The sequence below is a fragment of the Octopus sinensis genome, linkage group LG15 (genome assembly GCF_006345805.1).
Source record: "Octopus sinensis linkage group LG15, ASM634580v1, whole genome shotgun sequence".
Taxonomy (NCBI): Eukaryota; Metazoa; Mollusca; class Cephalopoda; order Octopoda; family Octopodidae; genus Octopus; species Octopus sinensis.
The window spans coordinates 14,233,945-14,252,544 of NC_043011.1; the positions used below are offsets into that span (position 1 = coordinate 14,233,945).

At 37.5% G+C, this 18,600-nt stretch overlaps 1 protein-coding gene across 2 annotated transcripts in view; it reads right to left on the reverse strand.

Moving 5' to 3' along the window:
* Window positions 1-18,589, reverse strand: part of LOC115219897 (polycomb group RING finger protein 3-like) — an 88,693-nt gene extending 70,104 nt beyond the window's left edge. For both annotated transcript variants that reach the window (XM_029790204.2, XM_029790203.2), the window contains exon 1: window positions 18,507-18,589. The gene's annotated coding sequence lies outside the window, so the exon portion shown is untranslated. The remainder of the gene's footprint in view (window positions 1-18,506) is intronic.
* Window positions 18,590-18,600: the final 11 nt, after the last annotated feature.

Genomic DNA, 18,600 nt, shown 5'->3' on the forward strand with positions numbered 1-18,600 from the left:
TGAGGTGAAAACATCCTGTGCCGTATGAATATGTCCCCCGTTTAAGAAATAGATTGGGTTTGTTTACATTTGTGAAGAAAAAAAGATACCCTTCCACCCACCCCTAACCCTAACCCTAAAACAGATTGAAATGCAATAGATCGATTCTAGGGTCATAATTATGGGTGACAATTTCATGACACCGCTAGAAAAAACTGCCGTTCAAACCGAAAAGATCCCTTTTTTTTCTTATAGACGCAAGGCGTGGTTGTGTGGTAAGAAGTTTACTTCCAAACCACATGGTATCGGGTTCAGTCCCACCGCGCGGCACCTTGGGCAAGTGTCTTCTGTTGTAGCCCCGGGCCGACAAAAAGCCTTGTGAGCGGATTAGGTAGACGGAAACCGAAAGAAACCTATCATATGTATGTGCGTCCCCTATAGCGGCTTGACAACCGATGCAGGTTCGTAACTTAGCAGTTCGACAAAGATACCCCCGCCAGAATAAGCACCAGTTTCTTAAAAAAAAGTACTGGGGTCGAATTGTTCGACTAATTCCTTCAAGCCGTGCCCCAGCATGGGCGCAGTCTAATGACCGAAAGAAGTAAAAGGTGGGGGGAAAGACACTGTGTACCGAGAGCAACAATAACCCGATGCGTTCTTCCCTTTTTATAAGCAAGATTTGATTTCGTGTTTTAAGAATGCTTTAGCTGTTATTTCTAGCAAGTCGAACGGCCACATAGAGAAGGATCTTCATTGCTTTGGATGGTGAATATATATAAATGTACTGATGGCGAGAAAGAGGAGTAGGGAGAAAAGGTTGTAGGGTTTAAGGGGGTACCCGGTCAAGCTAAGGACCTTGTTCTCAAAACCCCTTGTATGGGAGCGGGGGACAGGGGAGTAACCTGCCAGTCAGTAGCAGCAGCAAGTTGCTGTGGGCTGACAGCTGTAAAAGAAGGGAAAGAGTGAGATTTAAAAAACAAAATTTCTAGAGCGCGGGCACCTTTAAGAACTACAAACAACGAATTGGATGGAAAGCAGTCAAGCTTTAGCTTTTGCAACTGCCTGTCAGCCAGCAATGGTAATCAGCCAGCCAGCTGTATGGATGGATGAAGTGTTGACAACGGAATATATATATATATACACTCACTCATACATGGACACGGACACATTCACGCAGGCTGTGTATGTAGTGTTTAGACTGGACATTCACCGTAACGCTCGGACGACATATCACAACACAAACACAAACTCAGAGATAGCTACTAACTATATACACTCGTATGCAAACATCTCTCTATCATTCTGTTTTTGTTATTTACACAGATTTATATTCGTAAGCAAAGGAAAATAACACTAAATACACAAACACCATATACGTGTATATAAATGCATATATATATATATACACCACACACAATATATATACATATACATGTATATAAATACATATATATATATACACACACAATATATATACATATACATGTATATAAATACATATATACACACACACACAATATATATACATATGCATGTATATAAATACATATATACACACACAATATATATATATATACATATATACACACAATATATACATATACATGTATATAAATACATCTATATATACACACACAATATATATACATGTATATAAATACATATATATACACACACACAATATATATATACATATACATGTATATAAATACATATATATACACACACACAATATATATATACATATATATGTATTATACACACACATAATATATATACATATACATGTATATAAATACATATATATATACACACACACAATATACATATGTATATACATACAAATATATATAAAAAGAGGGATCAGACAAACCAGCAAATAATGGAGCTACATGTGAAGAACATGGAGAACCACATGGTTTCATTGCATAGTGACGGTGGTCGGTTTGTATTCTGAGCTTATACACCACACACACACAACACATGGTGATCATTTGAACTTTGTACACATATCAAGACGGGCCAAAAAGTGAAACACAAACTGTACCGATTCCAAATAAAGGATAAACAAACAACCGCTAATTAATCGGAACTATTCGACGGGGCAGTAAGCGACAATGCACGCAGCAATTCGTAAAAATGTGCTTCATTCATATTACTTTCATTGTTTTTAATAATTTACCTGGAATGTAGTTATGCCGGACACTAACGTGTAATGCATAAGGCCATACAGAAATAATACAATGCTTACATACACACTTATTATATATATATAGATATATATATATATTTGTGAAATATAAAGATGAATATCTTGTAGTAGAATAATCAAAGTTTAAACGATACCTTAGTAGCAAAAATCACAGCAGTGAACAGCACGGTTGGAGGTACAACCATCTGGCGTTGCAACGTGCGGTGGTGCGGATAATTGAAATTAAAACATTATTGGTGAATTGAAGAAATGGAGCTGAACGCAGATTGAACAGAAATCGTTATTTCATTCACACGTGTTTCGAAAGCACAAATTTGTGCCTTTGAAACACGTGTAGAATGAAATAAAACGATTTCTGTTCAATCTGCGTTCAGCTCCATTTCTTCAATTCACCAATAATGTTTTATATAATATTATATATATATATATAAGTGTCTTGGGCAAGTGTCTTCTCCTATAGCCTGGCCGACAAAGCCTTGGAGGGATTTGGTAGACGGAAACTGAAAGAAGCCCGTCGTATATATGTATGTGTATATATATATAATATATATGCGGTGTGTGTTGTGTGTCTGTGTTGTCCCCCTAGCATTGCTTGACAGCCGATGCTGGTGTGTTTATGTCCCCGTTACTTAGCGGTTCGGCAAAAGAGACCGATAGAATAAGTACTGGGCTTACAAAAAGAATAAGTCCCGGGGTCGAGTTGCTCGATTAAAGGCGGTGCTCCAGCATGGCCGCAGTCAAATGACTGAAACAAGTAAAAGAGTATATATATATATATATATATATATATATATATGAGCTGTATCAAGCAGGGTATTTCACTTCGTCATATATGTACAAAGTTCGAAAGCTTGTTCTATATGTATATATAAATGTGTTTATGCGTTTGTGTAACTATATATGCATGTATATAGATGTGTATGTGTGTATTTATATGTGTGTGCTTACTTTATCAGTTCTATTGGTCAAACTGCTAACTATGGCTCATAAAGGAGCAAAACAGACAATACTGGTTTTATCCGATGGCCAAAACATCTGTTTGCTCTCTATCAAATTCTACTCACAAGGTATTGGTCAACCTAAGACTCTGGTAGAAGACAACTTGTCTGAGATGCTGTTTGATGGGTTGCGAAGCAACATTTTTCACCTTGCATTTTTGGTTCTGGTGAGAAACTCATTAACAGGTGCTCACAAACATATACAACAGAGATACCAGCATCAGGGTTATCTAATTCAAGTCTTGTAGTTGTAAAACATGTAAATGCAAAACATAAATATACAGGCATACATAGGATGTAGAATGGTACAACAACAGTTGTATTATAAACCAATACTTAAATATACCTATTTTCTTTACTACCCACAAGGGGCTAAACACAGAGAGGACAAACAAGGACAGACAAACGGATTAAGCCGATTACATCGACCCCAGTGCGTAACTGGTACTTATTTAATCGACCCCGAAGGGATGAAAGGCAAAGTCGACCTCCGTGGAATTTGAACTCAGAACGTAGCGGCAGACGAAATACCTATTTCTATTTCTTTACTACCTACAAAGGGCTAAACATAGAGGGGACAAACAAGGACAGACAAACGGATTAAGTCGATTATATCGACCCCAGTGCATAACTAGTACTTATTTAATGGACCCTGAAAGGATGAAAGGTAAAGTCGACCTCAGCAGAATTTGAACTCAGAACATCGCGGCAGATGAAATACTGCTAAGCATTTCACCCGGCGTGCTAACGATTCTGCCAGCTCGCCACCTTAATAAACCAATATTTAAATATACCAAGGACACTATATATAGAGACAGACGTGTATACTTATATGCATACACGGGTATGTTTAGGTGGAAATATGTGCCTTGTCCACTTTAGGTGGTCATTAAAAACAGGAAAACTAATGCTTCCCACATGCAGGTACAATCATATTTTGTAAAAGAAACACAAAGATAGCCCACAATAATTTTTACCTCCAGTCTATTGCTAGTATTTTAAGTTTCTAACTTGGAGAAATGAAAGGTGATATTAAGCCTAGCAACATCTGAACACTGGAACATAGGACATGTAAAAGACACCCAGCACACTCTGAGGAGTGGCTGGCATTAGGAAAGGCTGCCGGTGGCACGTAAAAAGCACCATCCGATCGTGGCCGTTTGCCAGCCTCGTCTGGCAACTGTGCCAGTGGCAAGTAAAAAACATCCACTACACTCACGGAGTGGTTGGCGTTAGGAAGGGCATCCAGCCGTAGAAACATTGCCAGATCAGACTGGGCCTGGTGCAGCCTTCTGGCTTCCCAGATCCCAGTTGAACCATCCAACCCATGCTAGCATGGAAAGCAGACGCTAGACGAAGAAACCAAGCTAAAACAGACAAGTGGAACCTGGTGCAGCCCTCCAGCTGACCAGCTCTGATCAAACTGTCTAACCCACGCCAGCATGGAAAACGGACATTAAATGAAGATGAAATGAATTAAGGGTACCGCTTCAGTGTGTGGTCTACCACAGTACCCATAGGCTATGCTGTGAAATGACCTGATCTAGGTTAGGATTAAACTGTACCCCAAAGTGTAAAAGGTCAAGTAGGTTGCACACTAAAATGGCACCAAATTAAGTCCCATTCTTCATGTCTCCACATCATTGGACCCAGAGAGTGAGAGAGAAAAGCACACATCCGTCATATGTGTTTTCCCATTAGTGTATTCCATAACCAACCCACCAGAAAAATCTTTGCCTGAAATTACAATGAAAGAAAATGAGATTTCAATATGTAATGAATTATCTTTTATCAAGTGAATCATTCCACTAAACCTTTAATAATTCTCATTATTTCGGAAATGAGAACACAAAGATAGGAGGTATATGATGACAGTTCGTAGCCACCATCCCATCTCAAAATGCCTTTCTTTGTTCAAAAAGAAGGCTTATTCAATCAAGAATAACCTAGAACTAAAAAAAGTGAGTTTAAAACCTGTGATGTGGCCACACTAGAAAATAAAGTCTTGCTTCTAATTTTTACAACTTACACCTATCTAGACAAGAAAAGAGCCTCTACGTGGTCTCTTGATCTGCTAGAAATAGCAGTCAAATCTCTCAAATCACTCCCTCCTGTCTTAAGTAAAGAAATGCATACTGGATAGTGTAGTCTTGAATGGATAATGTGCTTCTTTCAGTTTCTTTCTACCAAATTTACTCACAAGGCTTTTGTCAGTCAAGAGCAATGATAGATGGCACTTGCTCAAGGTACAATGTAGTGGGGACAGAACCCAAATGCACATGACTGGGATGTTAACTTCTTATGTACAGTGATGCTCATGCCTTTTCTTGACATAAAAGTATTTCCTATGAAGTGACAATTTGTTATGATAGCAGAGAGAGAAAGAGAGAGAGCATTATAAACAACCATTTTCAGAAGTTCAAAGGTATCACAAAATAAGAGACAAAACAACAGTTTCTGTTTCCACACAAACAGAGGCTAAAACGTTACACCATTGGCTACAAGTGTCATGAGAGGTTCACACCACCTTCTAAAGTCTACTGTGATGAGCTCATAAGTAATATATAGGATCTTTTCGGTTTGAACAGCAGTTTCTTAAAATAATTTCCACATAACTAAACACTTTTAAACTTCGTATACTGGTAGAATGTGTTTATAAAACATCTTTTTCTCTTGGCTTTATTGAGAAAATTCTATAGTTTGTAAGATATTTGTTGTTTTTTCTTTAATTTCTGCAATTTCAATCAATCACTGACGTCTATTGAGGTAAAAAAAAACATTCTGTGCCGTATGAATATGTCCCTCATTTAAGAAACAGATTGGGTTTATTTACATTTCTGAAGAAAAGAAGATACCCTTCCCCCCACCCCTAACCCTAACCTTAAAACAGATTGAAATGCAATAGATCAATACTAGGGTCATAATTATGGGTGACAATTTCATATGACACCGCTAGAAAAAACTGCCGTTCAAACCGAAAAGATCCAAGATATATCGTCATCTACCCTCAGTCAGTATCTCTAAAAACATAGGTGCTTTCAACCTTAGTCTGCTTCAACACAAGCTGACATGAGGTTCAACAAGTACAACAGTTTACATGGAAAAAAAAAGGTTTCTTACATCATCTCATGAGTATGAAAATCAGCACAGTGACCCTTTTTTTTTTTTTTCCATTTTGAAAAGAACGTGTTATGAAAACTATCTTTATGTATGTATATGCCTGAATGGTTAAATTCATATGAATATATAGACATCTTTTTTTCAGTCTTTAGATTGCTGTCTTCAAGATTTTTAGTTGTAAAGCTTGGGACTTATTCTAGGAGTCACTTTGCCAAATCACTAAGGGGACATAAACACACAAACAGCAGTTGTCAAGCAGTGGGAGGGGACAGGCAGATACAGAAACACATAGACACACATACATATATATATATAAGGGCTTCTTTCAGTTTCTGTCTACCAAATCCATTCATAAGGCTTTGGTCAGCCCAAGGCTAAAGTAGAAGACACTTGCTCAAGGTCCCACACCATGTGGTTGGAAAGCAAGCTAATTTTTTTTAAAGCCTGATACTTATTCTATCGGTCTCTTTGCCGAACCGCTAAGTTATGTGGACGTAAACACACCAACACTGGTTGCCAAGTGGTGGTAGGGGACAAACACACAAAAACACATGCACACACATATATATGACAGACTTGTTTCAGTTTCTGTCTACCAAATGCACTCACAAGGATTTAGTTGGCCTGAGGCTATAGTAGAAGACACTTGCCCAAGGTTCCACGCAGTGGGACTGAACCCAAAACAATGTGATTGGGAAGCAAGCTTCTTACCACACAGCCACGCCTATACTATTAAAAAAAAACAACTTGCCAGTAGAGCAAAACAACCATGAAACTGTGAACTAATGACACCATAAACCACATAGAAATACCTATTCGATGCATTGTAAGTGACTGAGTATTCCAGACACTTGTATCTGTGATATAATTCTAAGGCAGAAATGGAACAGCGCTACGAGTGATGAAGCTGACCCTTCAAATGACAGGCACAGTTTGTCTAAAGGTCTTCTTCTGCCAGTTTCCAAAAATCTAATTTCACAAAGCTAAGTCAGCCCAACATAGAAAATCCTAGTCCAATGATGACATACAATGGAATACCTGAGAAACAACTCAATCACTGGACTATACTTGTGCTCTATTTTTAGTGTGCATTACATAACACACCTTGAGTAATTAGATCAAAACACTGTTTTATCATACATTGTGCCAGTGGCACTTAAATGGCACCACTCGAGCGTGATCGTTACCAGCGTCGCCTTACTGGCACTTGTGCCCATGCTAGTAGGGTGCTAAGAGCACCATCCAAGCGTGATCATTGCCAGAGCAGCCAACTGGCTTCCGTGCCAGTGACACATAAAAGGGCACCATTCAAGCATGATCATTACAAACGTCGCGTTACTGGCACCTGTGCTGGTGGCATGTGTAAAAGGATTCGAGCTAGGTCATTGCCAGTACTGCCTGACTGGCCCCCGTGCCGGTGGCATGTAAAAAGCACCCACTACACTCTCGGAGTGGTTGGCGTTAGGAAGGGCATCCAGCTGTAGAAACTCTGCCAAATGAAGATTGGAGCCTGGTGCAGCCATCTGGTTCGCCAGCCCTCAGTCAAAATCGTCCAACCCATGCTAGCATGGAAAGCGGACGTTAAACAATTATGATGATGATGATGATTGTATAGGTGCAGATTTTATCATACACTTCATAGGTGCTACATTGTAAAAAGTTTCCTTCCCAACTATATAGATTCTAGTTCAGTCCCACTGCATGGCACCACAGGCAAAGCTCTGTGAATTTGGTAGAGAGAGACTGAAAGAAGCCTTGTGTGTGTGTGTATGTATGAGTGAGTGTTACTGTCTCTTTGCCTTAACTTCATGTGATGTAAATGTGTGTCACTTTCACGATGCAAGCAGTGTCTTTTGTTTTCAATCTTCTGTGAAAACATGTCTGGCCATGGGGAAATATTGCCATACTTGGAAACAGATAAGGGTTGACATCAGGGAGGCTATCCTGCTGTAGAAAATCTGGCTTGACAAATTCAATCCATCTCATGCAAGCATGGAAAAGCAGATATCAAAAAGATGCATAATGATATATAACTATAACATAACGATACACCACATTCAATATTGTATAATATGCAAAAGGTGAGATTTAGTTGTATGGAAAGACCCTTTATACCACCAGCTTTGCATTGTGAATAAACATCTACTGCTGCATCTACACCCAACATTATTTAACACAGCGATTCGCAATTAGGGGCACATGCAAGCAAAATAATAAATTGGATACCCACAGTAGTATATTAAGGGTCCATGAAAAAATTTTGCTTTAGATGTATTTATGGCAAGAAACAGCTGTTACTCTCTCTAACATTTTACATGGTTCGATCTACACAAGTAAATATGAGAAAAGCAACATAAGAATTTTGGAAGTATCTATAAAATTAGTTTTTCAACTTCCAGTAGCGATGGGGGTCCAACCAGAGTAAAATGGGAATCAAAGGGGTCCATAGATAATAAATGTGTGGTAAATAGCTTGCTTACCAACCACATGGTTCTGGGTTCAGTCCCACTGCGTGGCACCTTGGGCAAGTGTCTTCTACTATAGCCTCGGGCCGACAAAAGTCTTGTGAGTGGATTTGGTAGACAGAAACTGAAAGAAACCCATCATATACATGTGTCGTATACATATATATATGTATGTATGTGTGTGTGTATATGTTTGTCCCCCAACATCGCTTGACAACCAATGCTGGTATATTTATGTCCCCGTAACTTAGCGGTTCGGCAAAAGAGACCGATAGAATAAGTACTAGGCTTACAAAGAATAAGTCCTGGGATTGATTTGCTCGACTAAAGGGCGGTGCTCCAGCATGACCGCAGTCAAATGACTGAAACAAGTAAAAGAGTAGCCACTGATTTAACCCAACGCCTTCTTTTAACACTAATTACACTGAGTACCTAGTTTTATCACATGACATGAATTGAAATTTATCATTGTTTACATAACACACCTAGATGATGCATTTTACACTACACAATCCACCTGCCTCTCTAACACAACACACCTTTCTGTATTACACAACACATCTAGTTATCTATTTCTACTACATAATAGAGGTCTTCATTGCACAACAAAACCTAAGCAAACAAAGCAGCTTCTTCATAGTTGTGCATTTTGCTAGAGATAGCTGCCAAATATCCCTTTAAAATCATATCTCATTATCTTTAAAAAAAAAAGGTAGGACAAATTGTGTAATGTATTCTGAGGTACACAATGCCTTAAAATGGGTTGCTTGGTTACAGCTGGGTCAGGATTGTCTTGAGACTTAATCAAGAATATTGACGCGTAGAAGCACCAACCGATCGTGGCCGATTGCCAGCCTGCTCTGGCCCCTGTGCTGGTGGCACATAATAAACACCCACTACACTCACGGTGAGGTTGGCGTTAGGAAGGGCATCCATCTGTAGAAACATTGCCAAATCAGACTAGAGCCTGGTGCAGCCTCCATGGCTTACCAGACCCTGGTCGAACCGTCCAACCCATGCTAGCATGGAAAACGGACATTAAATGATGATGATGATGAACACTACACTTGTCTGCATTTCACATATGATGTGTGTGTGTGTGTGTAGGTAGACAGACAGGCAGATAGATATTTCTACATACAACTGGTGTTCTTTTGAAAACTTGAAAACTCCTTGAAGAGGAGATTGTGTGTGTGTGTGTGTGTTATGAAATTGTTGCTAACAAAGAGAGATACACACAATGATGTCAGTTCTATGTAGAAATCGGCAGAACAGGCTCTCTGCCCCATTAGCAACTTGCTCTGTTTCTGTAAATACTCAAACACCAACACTGTTGTGATAGGAAACAGCATGCCATTCAGTAATTAGCACTAATTGATTAGACCGTGCAAGTACGCTTTTGTTTACGTGTTCCGACAGGAAGTCAATGCTAATCTGGCACCTTGTGCTTTATGTCCCTACATAGCATGTGTGTGTGTGTGTGTGTGTGTGTGAGTTTGTGTGTGTGTGAGTTTGCGTGTGTGTGTGAGTTGTGTGTGTGTGTGTGTGTGTGTGTGAGTTTGTGTGTGTGTGTGTGTGAGTTTGGTGTGTGTGTGTGTGTGTGTGTGTGAGTTTGTGTGTGGTGTGTGTGAGTTTGTGGTGTGTGTGTGTGTGTGGTGAGTTTGTGTGTGTGTGGTGTGTGTGAGTTGTGTGTGTGTGTGTGTGTGTGTGTGTGAGTTGTGTGGGTGTGGTGTGTGTGAGTTTGTGTGTGTGTGTGTGTGAGTTTGTTGTGTGTGTGGTGTGTGTGTGAGTTTGTGTGTGTGTGTGTGAGTTTGTGTGTGTGTGTGTGTGTGTGTGAGTTTGTGTGGTGGGTGTGTGTGTGTGAGTTTGTGTGTGTGTGAGTTTGTGTGTGTGTGTGTGAGTTTGTGTGTGTGTGTGTGTGTGTGTGAGTGTTTGTGTGTATGCGTTTTTGAATGCAATCATTTATAAAGAATTGCCTAAACTCACTAGCATATTTTCAAACGATGTTGTTTATTACTCACGACTTCAATTCTGTCTGGAAATAATGACAGCCGGGAGAGGGCAAGTGCCCGAACGGGAAGATGATCAGGGTCTTCCTCATCCTCCTTAGGTGACGGCACTCCATCCCCCTTTGGTGTGGTATCTTTGTTTACATTCTAAACGATGAATTTTTAAACAATTTTTTTCTTATGGTACAATGAACTTTGCCTCTTTTGCGCTTATTGTATATATATATATATATATATATACACCCCAACATGTTTGTTTATTATCATTTTGTGTATCATCATTTTCTGTGGCCAATAAAGAGTAGTAGTAATAGTAGTAGTAGTGGTGGTGGTGGTGGTGGTGGTAGTAGTAGTAGTAGTAGTAGTAGTAGTAGTATGATCATATATACATACATATGCGTATACACACACCAGTAAACACAAATGCAAAACAAGGTGGAAAAAAAGTAGTACTCAAATACCCAAGGTAGAGTAATATGCTTTTATTAAAGCTGCGAAAATCTTCACAAATTGTTACTCGGAGTTTCACGTTGCCTTTCTTAGGACAGTCGTAATTATACTGAATTAAAATTGTGATTTTACATGTATATATATATATATATATATATATATATATATATATATATATTATATAGAAGGAGCTTACTTACTGTGGTTAACCCCGGATCAACCCGGGACCTACATATATATATATATATATATATATATATATATATATATATATATATATATATAGGAACATACACATATAAACTGGAGTATAAAACTAGACCATATACATATGTAAACTGTAGATGCAAACAGCATCATGCTTCTCGTGGAAAGATTTAGTTGTGGATGGTGTTTACAAATTCTAGATAACAATTAATCAAACGACTATAATATATAATAAAAGTAATATGTACGTGTGTGTGTGTGATTTATTAAGGAAGCTGCAATGGGTGGAAAAGGAATGTGGCCATCTGCTACTGCAATCGAACGACAATATGCATGCGTGTGTATATATGTGTGTGTATGCACGTATGTATGTGGTGTATCTGAAGTGTATGTATGTGGTGTATCTAAAGTGTATGTCGTGCGTGCGCCAGTGTGCCGCACTGTTGAACAAACAGAGAACAGCTCCGTCGCCATCGACAAATATACCGAGATTTGCTCAGGGATCATTAAAAAAAAAAAAAAAAGAAGCAAGTTGTGTTATTTCCGACTTATTCATACATAAAAATTCACTTTTGAGCGATTATTATTTTCTTTTTTATATATTTTACTTTATTTTATTCATATATTTTTATTTCTTTTAGTTTTTTTTTTTGCGCCTGTGCTCTTTGTAAAGCGCGCGTGTGTATGCGTGTGCCTGACAATACGATTTACATTAGGGAACAGGTGCTAACAACATACAGGTAATTGTGTTAACGTATGTCATCAGTAGACAATAAACACAGGAGTGAAGAACAGGTTTCAAGGTAGAAAACGTATTTAGACAGGCTTGTTCTTATTTCTTTATCGCTTCAATCGACATTACGTCAGTATTAGAGAAGAATCCTGATAATATGGCAGATCCAATAACCAAACATTATAAATTTCTTCACTTGTTGGCTGACTTTTTATCATATCACTAATAATAATAATAATAAATAATAATAATAATAATAATAATTCTTTACTGCCCACAAGGGGCTAAACACAGAGAGTACAAACAAGGACAGACAAAGGGATTAAGTCGATTACATCGACCCCAGTGCGTAACTGGTACTTAATTTATCGACCCCGAAAGGATGAAAGGCAAAGTCGACCTCGGCGGAATTTGAACTCAGAACGTAACGGCAGACGAAATAACTATTTCTTTATTACCCACAAGGGGCTAAACATAGAGGGGACAAACAAGGACAGACATCGAACCCAGTGCGTAACTGGTACTTAATTTATCGACCCCGAAAGGATGAAAGGCAAAGTCGACCTCGGCGGAATTTGAACTCAAAACGTAACGGCAGATGAAATGACGCTAAGCATTTCGCCCGGCGTGCTAACGATTCTGCCAGCTCGCCGCCTTAATAATAATAATAATAATAATAATAATAATAAAATGTCTCTTGATTTATTAAAACATTTTCAGAGTTTTGCTTTCAATAAAATCAAAGCGATGAGAGTCGTTAGAAAACGATGGAATCAATTTTCTCTTTTGTCTGCCCTCTCCGCCACACGTCACTGCTCACCGAATGTTTTTTTGCTATTTATGTGTTGTATGTGAAACATTATTGCATTTGTGTTAATATTGAATTAAATAGCTGTACTACTTGATTCAAAAACACTTTCCAAACAAATCGGTCTGCGGTCAATGACCTGTGGGAAACAGAAACCAAATCTTCCACGTTATTCTTAGATAAAGAAAGTACATATTAGATAGATAACATAATCGTGCATAGTCCTAAAAAGACGTGATGGTCACAGCTAGAATGCATTTGACCCTACATCAGAGTTGATTTGGAGCTGGACAACAACTTCAATATTGGTTTCAAACTGTGGCACAAGGCCAGCAATTTCGAGGGAGGGGCTAATTCGATTAAATGACATCAGTGCTCAACTAGTACTTATTTTATCGACCTCGAAAAGGGTCAAAGGCGGAGACGATCCCGGCGGCATTTGAACCCAAAACGTGAAGACGGACGAAAAGCCGCTAAGCATTTTGCCCGGCGTGCTAACGAGTCTGTCAAAGCTTGCTGCCTTAGTGTTGTCGAAATAAAACCATTCCAATAGAGGATCGTGAAAAGAACAGCTTCATATGACCAATATTATTTTGCAATTCTTTTGACAGCATCAATTCCCTTCTCACTTATCTTCACAATTGGAAGAATAAAATCTGTAACGACCTGTACTTATAATAAATGAACAGAGGGGCTACCTCACACTTAACCCGGGGTAAGCCGCCAGCTTTATCACAAACAATATTCCTATCTCAAGCATCTACATTTCCTAAATATGTAAATAAATGAACTGGAACAAAACGTCCAATTCAGCCACGACGAAATAGAAGTAGCTGTTTGTGAGTGGACCCTGTCTGTTCTATGAGACCCAGAACCTAAACCAGTGCTTTTCAACCTTTTCGCTGGAGCGGAACCCCAAAGAAACATTCCACTGGCTCGAGGAACCCCTGTGCAATAATTTAATTGTCTTATATGCACACATATTTGCACAGGAGAATTAAAAATTACTGTCGATTTTAGCATTTTTGTAACTTCTTGCGGAACCCCTGGACTGTACTGGCGGAACCCTGGTTGAAAACCACTGACCTAAACTCTCGTAAGTACTAAAACGAGTACATTTGTTAGGTTAATTAAAGTAAAGGTATACAACAAATTATGGCAACCTGTGGAAGAAGCCTTAATTTAATGCTTCAACGTTGTACCTTCCCAAACTGATGAAACGATACCTTTATCGGATTTGATTGGGGATAATTAACATGCACTGTAGAACTGTAGATGCTTTAAATTATCACTTTAAAAGCGGTCGAGATAGGAAGAAAGTGTACAGCGGCGAACAAGTAAGATTTCAGCTTATAGTTACATCCTTCGAAATCCCGCCGAGTTCGAACCCTAGCAGTCTTAGTCTTTCAATCCTTATCATTTCATCCTTTCAGGATCGATAAAATTCAGAACACTGAGTTCGATGCAAACAACTATACAAATTTGTGAGATTGTGTTATATATATAATAGTGGTTTTATCTCTAATTCATATTTTATATATATATATATATATATATATATATATACACTCGTAACAAAGCTAATTCTGAAGAAATTATAGAATTTGAGATTTCAACCTATGAAACCTCAAATCAAAGCTTGTAATTCGCGACGGCACGTATCTACCCCTTCCTTCTCGTTGTATGGGCCCTCTTGATTGAGTTCTTCAACGTAACAATATCGCAAACTAGTCTTCGATAAATAGTTGCAATTAAAGAACATAATTAGCGAATGCAAATATGTCGGGATCAAGCTAACAATGAAGTCTCTATATGGCCACGTTACCTGCTAGAAATAACAGCCAAAACTCATTCAAACGACACCCCACCATCACCGTCTTAGAAAAGGTGCAATGAGGTTCTGGATTCCTTGGGCACAGGAAAAAGACAGGGTGGTCGATAGGGGAGTCTTTGTTTCCAGGTCTGCTTCGTCAGTGATGACCCAGGGCTACACAATAAAAACTGTCGGTATTATGAAAATAACTTTTTGTAAGGGTTCGGAAAACGAATTCCCAATCAATACAAATATTTAATATTGACCTATATAAAAATGATTTTTGTCTCAATATATCCGTATGTATATATATACAGGTATGTGTGTATAATGTATTCATGTATGTGGATACATATATATATATATATATATATATATATATATACATATATATATATGCATACACATGAATGATCCTCATCGAAAAAGTCAAAGAACAAACTTCAGACATGTACCATACCATATTATATTATCAGTGATCTAATCATATACACAGGGTATATATAGATGTGTGTATGCTTGCAAATTGTATACATTGTATGTTATATGTTATTAAAGTAATCTTTAAAATAATACAAGAACTCCCAATGAGGCGATTCGGAATCAATATTTATTTTTCTTCTTCTTTCCAGAAAAATCTAACAAATGGTTGAATGTTGCTTTTATGAACTGATGCCAGTGAACTTTCTCCATTCACCACCGAGCTAAGTGAATCGCGACTACAATGTATGTCTTGTTATGTGTTGAAATAATACAATAAAGTTTAAACATACAAAACTAGTTCAAAACCCAGACAACTTCCCTATCAATTCACTGCTTAACATTATTAAACTGTAACATAAGCAACATTTATTTGTGTTTAATCACAGGCATTTCTGATGTCGTTTAAACCCAAATAAGCTCTGGTCGAGTACGTCTACAAAGACAAAGACATTCCAGTCTTACCCACCACGTCGTTTTGTTTATCAAGACATATCTAGAACTTTCCTTTCTTAAAACGACAGCATATAATTTGAGATAAAGCATGACCATTATTTTAACAGGTCTAGCGATAAACTCCCTTAGGTTTCTTGAGATGGATGGCACCGCATTCATTTGCTGTCTTCTTCATATTCTGGCATTAATAAAGTGTTGAGGTGTTAGTTAACCAATGAAACTTAACTATAGTTAAATGAGAGTTTAAAGGAGGAGAATTAACAAACACTTTGGAATTTGATTCGAGCTAATCCAAAGACTGAGTCTTCGGTGAAGCAATGATAGATATATTCAGCCTCGACTGCTCGACAGAATACAGTCCATATGGATGTTTTGGTATAAGGTATTAGGGTTTGGTTAAATTTTAAGAATGTTTACGATAACCTGATGTCAGACTTGACAACTGAATATAAATCTGATAATACATCATTAGATTATTTACACATGTGTTTATTTACCTGAGTATCTCATAAAACAGGTAGATAAACGAACACACTTATGTGTGGATGTGTATGTATGCACATACAGATCGCATACACACTCAGACTGATGGTTCCTTGCTATTCTATACTTTATCCTATAGAATATTATAAATAGCCCGTCCTAAAAGATAGATGAAAATATTTACGCCAACAAATGCGATAACAATACAGTCTATTCCAAAAGTTTAAATATAGTAATTTATATAAATATAATGATTTGATTTATCCTATTTCTCATCGTAATTGTTATGTGCAACACAAGCACAACTCTTATATACCAATTCACCAAATTCTAATTCTATAAGTAAATATGAAAATAAATGACGTTATCCTTGTATGAAATAAGGAAAGATTGTTCAATTAAACTAAAGATAATATCATTTTCAAAGTTCATCCATGTACATACATTCATCGATTATGGATTCATTCAGCTTTAACATGGATAGAAATTAGTGGTAAGACGGTAGCGTTGTTCCAAAAGTACAAGGCCATATGTTTAAAAGTTACTGGTAGCTTTATGAAAAGATATTCAGCCGATGCAGTTCCACATCTGATAAAAATGGTACAGTCTCCACTTCATTGTTTACAGACTGGAATTACAAAAGGCGTACAAAACACCTGCTTCAATTCAAATGTAAGATTGCACGGCATCATAATATGGAATTAAAAAAAGATTAAATTACGTAAATATATATATAAATATAAACACATAGTTATGTGTATGCGATAAGTCTCAATAAATGTATGACTATTATATATATATATACATACATATATATACATACATATATATACACAGAGAGAGTCGTACACATGTAGGGGCTTACCGGAATGTGTATATATATATTTTAATATTTCACTTCGGTAGAGCGAGTCATAGATATATAGAGACTTATCGGAATATACATACACACACGTGCGTGTGTGTGTATTACTGTATATGCGGGTCCAAAGAAATTATATGTGGTAGACAATCATCATCGACCTCGAGGGATTGCAGACGTCGGATATACATTTGTCTATAATCATAAGTATGTGTATATGACTATATACCTGTGTGCGTGTATATATGTGTGTGTGTGTGTGTGTGTGTGGTCAGATGTGTTTGTATAAATGACTACATAGACATGATGAAAATGTATGTCCGCGCCTGTGTCTGGGTGTGTATGAATATGTGTGTATATATGTGTGTATATATTCTCGGCCCTCACTGATTGAATGGATCGTTACATTTTCAAATAGAAACAATCCGAGGAATTAATGTTCAACCGAGAAACATTTTGACAAATTTTCGCAGAAATTATTTAATTTCTGTTTAAGGTGCGTGTGTATTTAGCTGTATATTTATCGGTTTATATATACAAGTCATTCATCTATAATTGTATACACATATACACGCAAACACAAAAACGCATATACACACTGTATGTGTGCGTATGGCTCAATATACTTATGCGTGAGTATATAGTTACGTATGCTTAAATATACGGCAATACTTTCTATGTGAATGTGTGATTATGTTTATATATATATATATATGCATTACATATTTTGTAAATACTATTATATAAACATAAATACACACATACACACACGTGTGTATATCTGTATACACGCACACCACATCATTTGTAACTGAGAGCCCGTCCCATCATTGATTTCGTATTTCCACCGTATACGAACTCTGGACTGAAAATTCAGATTTACCCATGGATCAATTTTGAGTTATTTTGTCTTGTAGACTTCATTAAATTAGTCTCTATCGAACTTAGACTAAAATTACAGTGTTTGTTAAGCAAATATAGTGTAGCGATGAAAACGCTCTCAGGTCCCCCCATGCAACATATATATATACACACGCTACTCACAGAAACTGTTCACAAAGCAAAGGGGTTGCATTTAACCCCGTCACTCAAAAATAGCTTTCTCCGGGCAGATTGTTAGTGAATGGGGGTATTGTTTTCTGACAATATTTTAATTAAAAAGTAATAGACTCTGATATCGAGGCCAACAGATATGCAGAAATTAACGTGAAACCGATCTCTTTAACACATACACACGCATAGATACGTACACATACATAACACTGAAGTGGTAGCAGTAGCATGCCATTCAAGAGACGGAATTTCCTCAAATTCTATCTGTAATAATACCATCGGATCGAACCTATCGCGGAGACTAAAGTACTATAGACGTTGAGAAAGGAATCAGCAAGGATTTGATACTTTAATTACGACATTTAACGACCAACTTACCTTGAAAACATCAAAAACATACTGGATGAGGGTAAAACCATAACACCTGACGGCCATGTTCTTTACTGCTGGCAAAGTCGGACATTTTGATTGG